The 12,576-nt window shown below is 40.5% G+C and overlaps 1 pseudogene; it reads left to right on the forward strand.

Moving 5' to 3' along the window:
• Positions 1 to 6,125: 6,125 nt before the first annotated feature.
• On the forward strand, positions 6,126 to 7,648 carry LOC131486229 (WD40 repeat-containing protein SMU1-like; annotated as a pseudogene).
• Positions 7,649 to 12,576: the final 4,928 nt, after the last annotated feature.

Raw genomic sequence — 12,576 nt, forward strand, 5'->3', positions numbered from 1 at the left:
CACAGGAGTAATTTACTGAAAAAATGAAACAGTCTAAAGGAAAAAATATTAAGGATCTAGCTGCTTCTGCAGCCAATTTTGCCATATGTTAATACTGGATATATTTTTTGACACTTGACACATTTCAAAAAAATTGAAATAATACTTCTGTAAAAGTCATATAGTATGACTTTCTGAGGTTCTGCTAACAATGTACCTACTGTAACTCCTAGATATCTACCACAGCATTAAGCAGTGACACTTTGAAGAGGCAGGGGATATTGACACCAAGTTGAACCCCACAGACAGCCCCAAATTCTAACTCGGGTTGGTAGGGTCATAGTCTTCTACTTCCAAGTATTTATTGAACTGCATTACTTTGCAATTTCTTCCATTTGATTTTTTTCTGCCCATCATGAAGTCAGCCAGCCCAAGGAAGAAGGACACACATGAATTACACACTGGCCCAACAGCCTCCATTTCTAGGACTTCACTTACTTAAGGGCACCTTCACCAAACAGACCACCTGCTGTGCAGGCTAAAACAGAGTCCACAAATGAACACAAGCAGAAGCTTGACTAAATAAGGACTACCTGACTACATAGTGAGTGCAGAATGCCAAACAGAAAACTGTCTTTTGGGGGGACTTTAAAAGAGCAAAGACTTAATAAGCTCATCACTTACAGAGGCTGAACACCTGCCTTGGAAAAGGAAAAATAAATGGCAAAGCTGTCACATGAACCCATTTCTCTTCCTGTGGAACTTCTCAGGACTGAAGCCAATATCCTTCTACCAGTGCTGCCCATAAGAGGCAGGCGGCAGAGCAGGACTGAGTGAAACTGAGGCTTCCTTAGCCCAAAGCAACATCTCCTATTAGAAGAGCTAAGAATAGAGAATGCAAATTTCTCAGGAAGCCAGCCTTATTTATTAGGATTCTTTACTCAGATTTGAACTCTGTTCTTCCAGGGCAGCAAAAAGAATGATTCTCTTCTGGAGGATTTCATACACACACACACACACACACACACACACACGCCCACACGCGCACACACCCCAGAGGAAATCTTTTACTGGGTATGGATATCTATGCTATGGAAACATACTTCAAGTTGCTTTCAAAATTTGCAGGTTCAGAGTATCACCTTTCAACATACATTAATTATCTTTGATATTTGTTCATCCCAGTTGAAAAAAGCAGAATGAGAAAAAACATATTTGGTTCTGCTGTTGTTATTTGTACTCTACAGACTATAAAACTAGTACATAAGATAGGAAGCAAAATTATGATACATAAATGTTGACAGTAGGCCTTAAGGAATGAGCTTCTCTGGGGCTTAAAAATAAGTCTGTCTTGTTTCTGAAAGAAAAATATTATTTACATCTTCAAAGATAATGTGGAAGTTAATTATTGTGGAGATGTTACTTTCGTTCAATGTTTGCAATCTCGAAGCAGAATGATTATTCCCAGACAGATGGCAGGAAAGGGTGGCCTTTGGGAAAACAATTGGCCATGCAGTATTTCAGTGTAAAAGCCTAAGAATTGTACCAAGATCTGGGGCATGACAAATCCAGAATGTAGCTGTGCAAGTGGGAGGATGAAAACTGAATACCATGAAAGTTAAAATGAAGACTTAATCTGCAGCATTAAAGATGGGTTGAGAGTCCCCTGCATAAATTCTCAATGAAAGAGGAGTTCCAGAAAGTTGTGTCAATTACTTAAACAAGAAGAGGGGGATGATATTAAGAAGAAGGTTTTGACTTTTAAATAAAGAGAAAGTTTCCAAGAGAAGGAACAATGTTTCTTTTTCTTTTTTTTGCTTTTTATTTTTTTATTTTTATTTTTTAAATATATGAAATTTATTGTCAAATTGGTTTCCATACAACACCCAGTGCTCATCCCAAAAGATGCCCTCTTCAATACCCATCACCCACCCTCCCCTCCCTCCCACCCCCCATCAGCCCTGTTTGTTCTCAGTTTTTAAGAGTCTCTTATGCTTTGGTTCTCTCCCACTCTAACCTCTCTTTTTCTTTCCTTCCCCTCCCCCATGGGTTGAAGGAACAATGTTTCAAAGTAGCATTGGATGGGGCACCTGGGTGGCTCAGTCAGTTAAGCATATGACTTGATTTCAGCTCAGGTCATGATCTCACAGCTCATGAGCTCGAGTCCCACGTCAGGCTCTGCACCAACAGCACAGAGCCTGCTTTGGCTTCTGCTTCTCCTGCTGTCTCTGTCTCTCTCAAAATAAATAAGTATTTTTTAAAGTTAGAGAGAAGAAGTATATTCTGAAAATGTAAAGGATTCATCAGAATAATGGAAAATAAGATAACTTTAACAGACATAGAAGCAGCAGAAATAGGATCTTGGTGGAGGAATCACAAAGCCTCAGGGAAATGGGATTTCAGGTGTCAAAAGCCTGAAGAGCTTGAGGGTCACCATCTGTGAGGCTTCATTTGAGCACACTAGAAGAGAAATGGGAGAAATTCCCTGTTTGTGGGTAAAGCCTTCAACTCTTCCCAGGAAAGTCAGAAAGAAGGTGTATGCTCACAGGAAGTCTGGAAAACATATTTTGGATTTCATGTTATTACAGAAGGATCTGGATAGGTGAGGTGGAGATTATTAAATGTACAGGCAATATGCAAAAGACATGGAGCACCCATAGATGACCCATGTCCACTAGATCCTTGTTACTCATGTCCTTGCACAACACCTGACACAAGTAGATGCCCTACAACTACTGAACTGAATATTAATGAGCACAGCATAAACAACTAGGAATGAAACAACATTTCAACGAGAGGTTCACCTGGTGGAAAACTATCACCCAGGAACCCCGAGCTGTCACCCACACAGCTGTGTGCATCACAGCCAGAGGTGACCAGGGCAAAAGTGGATCTGGACCATTTCCTAAAAGCAGATGGAAATGGGAACATATTTTGGTAAGAATAAATTTTATTTCTCATCAGTGGAGTCTAAACTTGCAAATGTTGATGAAGAATGTACATTATAACCTCTATTCTCTGGGAGAATAGTTTAGGAAATTATCTAAAGAAAGACAACGGGCTTCCGAGAGAAAACAAGTGGGTTATTGTGTATGTGCCATCCTGAGCATGTAACCACTGTGGCTTTAGTGTTGTGCTATGATACAATACAGTTTATGTGGCTTGCAGTGGAATTTTTTGCTACACTGCAATGCAGGTGATTTACATAGAGAAATGGCTCAGGAAAAAAAAGGGGAATCTGGGGAAAAGCCCTCAGTGGTCGGGAAAGACTGATTTAGGCATCTGGGAAGGAACTTTGGAAAGACATGTGTTAGAGAGGGGAGGCAGGCTGGAAATGAGGAACCTCAGAAGGAGGACTTCTCTCAGCTCCTGATAGCTCACTCAGAATGGTGGGACTTAGGAGTTCCAGAAAGAAAATTATACTTTTAAAAGATTGTATTTTGTGCAGCTTTCATAGGTTGTTACTGCCTCTGCTAAGAGGAATCAGGGAACTTTTGGATTTCTTCTTGACTCAGGTGTTAAAGGTACAGCAGTATCCCTATCTACTCTTACTGATGAAATTATGAAATTTTGGGGTTCAGAGAAAATGGCTAAGAAAGAATTCCTGAGCCATTTTGGGTGCAAAAAGGTGATTTTATTAAAGCATGGGAACAGGAACCATGGGCAGAAAGAGTAGCACTGGGGTTGTGAGGAGTGACTGATTATATGCTTTTAAGTTTGTGGAGGGAGGAAAGATAGAGATAAGTAAGTTTCTAAGGAACTTTGATGGAAGGCTTTCAGAACCTTGAAGGGCTAGCTGCTGTTAAGATAAGGTTACTTGTAGTCTTTAATAAAACTTAAACATTAAGGCACTAATGCAGCCATAAGTCCTCGGAGGAAGGTGCATGTTTCAGGTGTCTATTAGTGGGCTCCAAACTGTAGGATTTAATTTAAGCTACAATTCTTTTGCCTTTGTTTCCCTCCTCCCTACCAGGAGCCAAAGTGATTATGGAGGTGAGCACAGGTGCAAGAAATGTTGGGGGCAGTGTTATACCTGTTCAGCTATTCTTTTCTAATGGGAGAGCCTCCTTCCACCAGTAAGCTTGGAAGTCTAGGGAATTTTTTTTTTATGAAGCAAGATCATAATCCATTGACCATAACAACTAATAAAATAGTATTTATCCCTTGTAAACAAAACAAAACAAAAAACAATCAAAATAACAACTAGTATTTATTAAGTGATTTATTAAGCAATGTCAGACCCTATGTTACACCCTTTACATATTTTGAACTTATTAAATACTCCCTTAACCTCCCCTCATTCAGATGAGAATCTGAAGGTCAGAGAGGTTAAAGAAATGTCCCATGACTGCACAGGTAAGAAGTGAGGGAACCAGAATTAGCCTTGGGAGTAGTCACTGAATGCACCACAAAGTTTGCTAAAAGATGAGAAGAGGGTGTATGCTTACACTGTTCTCATCAGATTTTAAACCAATGACCTTACCAGCCTCCTGCACTCTCATGAGGAGGGGCATCCTTACACCTCTTCCTGACCCCCAAGGAATCCCCCCGCACCACCAGGTGCCACTGTAGGATTATGTTCCGCCTCACTTGCCCTGGATAGGCTCCCTTAGACGTCATGCTTGATATTTGACAGCTACTGTTTGAGCTGCATTTAACCAAATCTTAGACATTTGGTCTCTTTTTCTCTTTGGTATGCATAACTTGACTGCCTCAGTCTACTCCTACCTATCACTTTGACTTCAAGGACAACAATAGCCAGGTTGCTAAGTTCCTGGATGCATTGCTTAGAGTCCTCTCCATAATTTTAGGTGCCTAGTCACTTCCTTATTAGCACCAACAGATAAGCACTGCCTACAGAAATTCTTGTATAAGTCTAAACCTCCCTACCTTAATAAATTTCAGTGTGGCTAAAATCTATCTCAACTAGTACACAGGTAATCAATGGGAATATAATTTCTCTCCCTTACTCTCCATTAACACTTGATAGCACGAACTGGAACCCTGGGAGTAAACGAGGCAGATTACAATTGATTTTCACCTCCCACCCAGATTCACAAAGCAGCCTCTGCTGATGCAGATTCAGGGTGCCAATGGCACTGAATTTACATCTTTTCTGGGGAGGAACAAGGAAGGATTAAAACTGTGTGCTTCCAGAGACTTTGCCCATAGAATATAGAAGCACAGGTGGGTGACAGCCCACTTGACTGAGACCTTGAGAGCAGCTTCCCCTGTCCTAGGTGTAACACACTTACAAGTTTGGAGTAGATGCCCTCCAGTGATGGGGACAGTGCAAAGGAATTGCTGCTCTCAGCCCACTCAAGGCAGGCCCTGGCTGCCGTGGGCCTGTGCCCTGACTTCAGCCATGAGCAGCTACATTTAAAGGATTTTTTAAAAGATAAGTCCATAGACAGAGGTGGGGACAGCGGAGTGTGAGAAAACTGGGCTCCAATTACATTCCCTGAACACCAGAGCTCAACTCTGCCCTTTGTTCAAGGCAGAAAAAGCTCACTTTGGGTCAGTGTCTAGAACCAGAAAAAAGAGTAAAGTCCCTTTACCTGCACAAGAAAACTCTAGGACAACCAAGATGGCTATAGCATCTGAGAGAAAAATTAACTGATTTTAGGCAGCAACAGTAACAGGACATTCCAGCTCTTGTGCTCTTGTTGGTTTGTCAAGGATAAACTCACCTCCCTGGGCAGTGTTTCTGAGTGCTACAGAGGCCTGATGCCTGTGCTAGAGACCAAATGAGGACAAGATATGTGAGATAGGACTTTAGCTTGAGGACTACATTGAGAGAAGGTAGGGCCTGATGACCAATCACAGATCCCTACTGGGGCAAGTACCCTGAGGATACATAAGGTAGAGGGCATTGCATGGTTGCCTAGTAGACCTTGTTTTTCCAAGTGTGGCCCTTGGGCCAGTAGCAACTGAAAATCCTGGAAACTTGTCAGAAATGGGGCATGTGAGGCCCCATCCCAGACCTGATGAGATTCGAGGAGATCCTTATGTACATAAAATTGTAAGCAACACCATTCTAGTCCAGCAGTTTTCAAACTGGACTGCACATTAGAATAACCAGAAGAGTTTCCAAAAATTCTGATTCTGAATAGTGGAGTGAGTTCTGTGCCTGTGAGGATAATGCTATGTTGATCAAAATCAAGTGCTTGGATGTGACCCATCTTATCATACAATACCTGAAGGAAAACAGCGTATATCAGGCATTAGCTAATGTACAGGAAGAGACTACTGTGTCTCTGAATATCATGGACAGCACTGAAAGTTTTGTAGCTGACATTAATACTGGGATACTGTTTTACAGTCTCAGAAATTGCCAGACAAAACCCTCATTCACCTCTATGAATGGGTTGTTCTGGAATTGATAGAGCTGCGTGAATTGAGGGCTTCCAGGTCACTCCTGAGACAGACTGCTCCCATGATCATGTTAAAACAAACACAGCCAGAGCAGTGTGTTCATTTGAAGAACCTCTTGGCCAGGTCTTATTTCGATCCTCGTGAGGTCTACCCAAATAGAAGTAGCAAAGAGAAGAGCAGCAATTTCCCAGTCCTTACCTGAGAAGTCAGTGGTGTCTCCATCTCACCTCATGGTATTACTGGGACAGGTACTGAAGTGGCAGCAACATCAGGGATTGCTTCCTTCTGGAATGACTACATAGATTTGTTCTGAGGCAAAACAACCGTCAAAGATGTAGAAGAAGAAAAGTTTCCTACACAACTGAACCGTCATATTAAGTTTAGTCAGAAATCACATATGGAGTGTGCTCAATTTTCTCCAGATGGTCAGTATTTGGTCACTGGGCCTGTTGTTGGATTCACTGAAGTCTAGAACTTTACAACTGGAAAAATCAGAAAGGATCTTTAGTTCCAGGCCCAGGATGACTTTAGGATGATGGATAATGCTGTCCTCTGCATGTGTTTCAGCAGAGATAAAGAAATGTTAGCAACTGGGGTCCACAATGGAAAAAATCAAGTTATGGGGAAGATTCAAAGTGGACAGTGTTTAGGAGATTTGAAAGGGCACACAGTAAAGGTGTCACAGAAAATCTTTTCTAAGGATAGCAGTGATATCCTTACTGCCTCTTTTGACCAGACAATTAGAATTCATGGTTTAAAATCTGGGAAAACACTGAAGGAATTTTGTGGCCATTCCTCTTTTGTTAAATAGATTAACTTTTACACAAGATGGACATTGTATTATTAGTGCATCCTCTGATGGGACTGTAAATATCTGGAATATGAAGACCACAAAACGTTCAAATCCGTTTAAATCCCTGGGCAGCATTGCAGGGACAGATATCACTATCAACAGTGTGATCCTGCTTCCTAAAAACCCAGAGCACTTTGTGGTATGTGGAAGATCAAATACAGTGGTCATCATGAACATGCAGGGGCAGATTGTCAGAAACTTCATCTCTGGTAAGAAACAAAGAAGGTGGTGATTCTGTTTGCCACACCCTATCTCCCTGTGGTGAATGGATCTGCTGTGTAGGAGGACTTTGTGCTCTCCTGTGTTAGCACAGTCACCAGCAAATGCAAGAGAACTTTGACAATTCACAAGAAGGATGTGATTGGTATCACACATCACTCTCATCAGAATCTGATTGCTACCTACAGTGAAAATGGGCTCCTAAAGTTCTGGAAACCCTAATTCTACTTTTCATTTAAAATTCACTTGACATTTTAACAATATTTATTCTTCTAATCCATGAACATGGAATGTTTTTCCATTTCTTTATATCTTCTTCAATTTTCTTCATAAGCTTTCTACAGTTTTCAGCATACAGATCTTTTACATCTTTGGTTAGATTTATTCCTAGGTATTTTATGCTGCTTGGTGCAATTGTGAATGGGATAAGTTTCTTTATTTGTCTTTCTGTTGCTTCATTATTAGTGTATAAGAATGCAAATGATTTCTGTACATTGATTTTGTATTCCGCAACTTTGCTGAATTCATGTATCAGTTCTAGCAGACTTTTGGTGGAGTCTATCGGATTTTCCATTTATAATATCATGTCATCTGCAAAAAGTGAAAGCTTAACTTCATCTTTGCCAATTTTGATCCCTTTGATTTCCTTTTGTTGTCTTATTGCTGATGCTAGAACTTCCAACACTATGTTAAACAACAGCAGTAAGAGTGGACATCCATGTTGTGTTCCTGATCTCAGGGAGAAAGCTCTCAGTTTTTCCCCATTGAGGATGATATTAGCTGTAGGCTTTTCATAAATGGTTTTTATGAAGGAAATTGAAGAAGTTATAAAGAAATGGGAAAACATTCCGTGCTCATGGATTGGAAGAATAAATATTGTTGGGGCGCCTGGGTGGCGCAGTCGGTTAAGCGTCCGACTTCAGCCAGGTCACGATCTCACGGTCCATGAGTTCGAGCCCCACGTCAGGCTCTGGGCTGATGGCTCAGAGCCTGGAGCCTGTTTCCGATTCTGTGTCTCCCTCTCTCTCTGTCCCTCCCCCGTTCATGCTCTGTCTCTCTCTGTCCCAAAAATAAATAAAAACGTGGAAAAAAAATTTAAAAAAAAAAAAAAAAAAAAAAAATATTGTCAAAATGTCAATACTACCCAAAGCTATCTACACATTCAATGCAATCCCAATCAAAATTGCACCAGCATTCTTCTCGAAACTAGAACAAGCAATCCTAAAATTTTTATGGAACCACAAAAAGCCCCAAATATCCAAAGTAATTTTGAAGAAGAAGACCAAAGCAGGAGCATCACAATCCCAGACTTTAGCCTCTACTACAAAGCTGTCATCAAGACAGCATGGTATTGGCACAAAAACAGACACACAGACCAACAGAATAGAATAGAAACCCCAGAACTATATCCACAAAAGTATGGCCAACTAATCTTTGACAAAGCAGGAAGGAATATCCAATGGAAAAAAGACAGTCTCTGTAACAAATGGTGCTGGGAGAACTGGACAGCAACATGCAGAAAGATGAAACTAGACCACTTTCTTACACCATTCACAAAAATAAACTCAAAATGGATAAAGGACCTGAATGTGAGACAGGAAACCATCAAAACCCTAGAGGAGAAAGCAGGAAAAAACCTCTCTGATCTCAGCCACAGCAATTTCTTACTTGACACATCCCCAAAGGCAAGGGAATTGAAAGCAAAAATGAACTATTGAGACCTCATGAAGATAAAAAGCTTCTGTACAGCAAAGGAAACAACCAACAAAACTAAAAGGCAACCAACGGAATGGGAAAAGATATTTGCAAATGACATATCGGACAAAGGGCTAGTATCCAAAATCTATAAAGAGCTCACCAAACTCCACACCCAAAAAACAAATAATCCAGTGAAGAAATGGGCAGAAAGCATGAATAGACACTTCTCTAAAGAAGACATCCAGATGGTCAACAGGCACATGAAAAAATGCTCAACGTCGCTCCTCATCAGGGAAATACAAATCAAAACCACACTCAGATTTCACCTCATGCCAGTCAGAGTGGCTAAAATGAACAAATCAGGAGACTATAGATGCTGGAGAGGATGTGGAGAAATGGGAACCCTCTTGCACTGTTGGTGGGAATGCAAACTGGTGCAGCTGCTCTGGAAAACCGTGTGGAGGTTCCTCAAAAAATTAAAAATAGACCTACCCTATGACCCAGCAATAGCACTGCTAGGAATTTACCCAAGGGATACAGGAGTACTGATGCATAGGGGCACTTGTGCCCCAATGTTTATAGCAGCACTCTCAACAATAGCCAAATTATGGAAAGAGCCTAAATGTCCATCAACTGATGAATGGATAAAGAAATTGTGGTTTATATACACAATGGAATACTACGTGGCAATGAGAAAGAATGAAATATGGCCCTTTGTAGCAATGTGGATGGAACTGGAGAATGTTATGTTAAGTGAAATAAGTCATACAGAGAAAGACAGATACCATATGTTTTCACTCTTATGTGGATCCTGAGAAACTTAACAGAAGTCTATAGGGGAGGGGAAGAGAAAAAAAGAGGTTAGAGTAGGAGAGAGCCAAAGCATAAGAGACTGTTAAAAACTGAGAACAAACTGAGGGTTGATGGGGGGTGGGAGGGAGGGGAGGGTGGGTGATGGGTATTGAGGAGGGCATCTTTTGGGATGAGCAATGGGTGGTGTATGGAAACCAATTTGACAATAAATTTCATATTTAAAAAAAATAATAAAATACTTAGAAATAAATTTAATCAGGGAGGTAAAAGATCTCCACCCTAAAAACTATAAGGACCTTGATAAAAATCAAAGAAGACACAAGTAGATGGAAAATATCCTATGTGTAAGAATTGAAAGAGTTAATATTGTTAGAATGTCAATAATACTTAAAGCCATCTACAGATTCAGTTGTAATCTCTATCAAGATTTCAATGGCACTTTTTACAGAATTAGAAAAATTCTAAAATTCATATGAATCCACAAAAAGCCTAAATAGCCAAAGATTTATTGAAGCCAGCTAAGGCTGTCATACAAATGCCATAGACTCATTGACTTAAACAACAAAAATTTATTTCTCATAAATCTGTAGGAGTCCAAGATCACAGTGCTGGCTGATTCAGTTCCTGGGGATAGCTCTCTTCCTGGCTTGCATATGGCCCTCTTCTTACTGACCTCACACAGCAGAGACTAAAGAGACAGAAAATAAACTCTCTCCTGTCTCTTCCCATCATGATGGCTGCACCCTCAGGACCTAATTACCTCCCAAAGGCCCCACTTTCCAATGTCATCACTTGGGGGTTATAGTTTCAACACATGAATTTGGGGAGGGCAGGGGACACAAACTTTCAGACCACAGCAAAGATCTTAACAAGAAACAGTGAATCCCATGATTGGGAGCCCATTGTTACACTTTCTTTGCCATCAAGTGCACCCTGGTCATATGCAGTGTAGTATGGCAATGAATATGGATTCCTTTAAATGTAAGAATAGTGTTTCTAACAGAACACCTACAGGTAGGGGAGTCAAATCCATAACTAAAGTGTGTGTCCATCCACAAAGGGTAATGGGTTGGGGTCTAATATGGCCAGAGGCCACCATACGGCGAGGTGGTTCGCCTGAGGAATGGTGTCAGAGGGGATTTTGCTGTGGCCTGTGCTGTTGGCATGTTGTTCACCCTTATCCCTGCTTCTCCTTGCCTGCTGCTGTTCCCATTGTCCAAACCCCACCAGAGATCAGTGCCAAGACATTCAGACTTCCTGATTTTCAGACAAGGAACTCTCCCTAAGCCTCAGCATCACAACTTTTTCCTCTTTTCATCTTGATAACTTTTTTTAAAAGACACAACAAGGAGTCATTATTACCTTCACTATTATTTGGGCGAGAATAAATGATTATTTTTTTATAACATTTAATTTATCTTGTATTTTATTACTGGGGTATTATCTTTGGATGGTTTTATGCTTTTTATGCACTTCTACGTGTCACATCCCACCTGTCAGCCACCTGTTGTCATGAGCATGGGAAGGTTGGAAACTATCAGTCATCAACTCCAGGAACTTTAGTTCTGGCTGAAAACTTAACCCCTCCAATACTTCACAAATAAACATCACCAGTAAATAAAATGAATTTTCTCATTACCTGTGACTAGTTCTCTTGCTTTATTATCAAAAAAGAGCTGACATGTAAATCACAGGGAGCTAAAATTCTACTGGCATTCTATTATACAAGGCCTCCTGTTGGAAATCAGGCCTCAGGCACAGTAATAAAACAAAGCTAACAGTAACAATGAAAGAGAGAGCTGACAAGGTATGGGCTATCATGAGGAAAAGGGATGACTGTTTCATTGTTGTTGCTTAGTTATATTTTACTGTTTTATTTGTATGGAAACCATTCACATGATAGAAAACATTTAGGATGCAGTAACTTCCCTTTTGTTGTTTCACCAGGAGAAAAGATAAAATTCAAATGCACACATTAGATCATTACCTCCCTGATGGAGAAATGAATACCAAGCTTTTTAATGATTTGTAAGAAATGCAAAACAAAAACAAAACAACAACAACAAAATCAACATCAGTGTCCTGGACATGGAGCCAACAGCTCCAGATACAAATTATATTTCTCACCCAGCAGGGTGTTTTCCATTAAATTAAAATGTTCACTATTTCTGCATGCATTAGCTTTACTAATTGAGATTAATCTAATGTTCTTAAAAGGCTGAAAAGCAAATATGGAGAAACACAGATATTACAGGATTTTACTGACTGATTAGTAACGTGTTTCTATAAACAAGTGGCACAGCGGTTGGCCTGTTTGGTGGCACACTGTTAGACATTGATGAAAAATGTTAATTTTCAGTTGCGTTAATGGCCTTTGACATCAGTACTTCTCACACTGCTTACTGTCCTCCTCAGTGGGTACGAATGCCAACCTCTGTCAGGATGGCTTGCTATTTGCATTAAGTATTCATCACAAGAGATAAATAGTCATGGCCTGGCACAACACAAACTGGATTTGGAGAAATCCAAGCAAGCCCCTAGAGATGGAGGGGAAAGGAACATGAGGGCTTTGTTTTCTCGAGATTCAACCCAGTCTTTGCAAAGCTAGTGGGTGATCACACAATTTACAGATGGCACAA

This window comes from Neofelis nebulosa, chromosome 9, assembly GCF_028018385.1.
Source record: "Neofelis nebulosa isolate mNeoNeb1 chromosome 9, mNeoNeb1.pri, whole genome shotgun sequence".
Classification (NCBI taxonomy): Eukaryota; Metazoa; Chordata; class Mammalia; order Carnivora; family Felidae; genus Neofelis; species Neofelis nebulosa.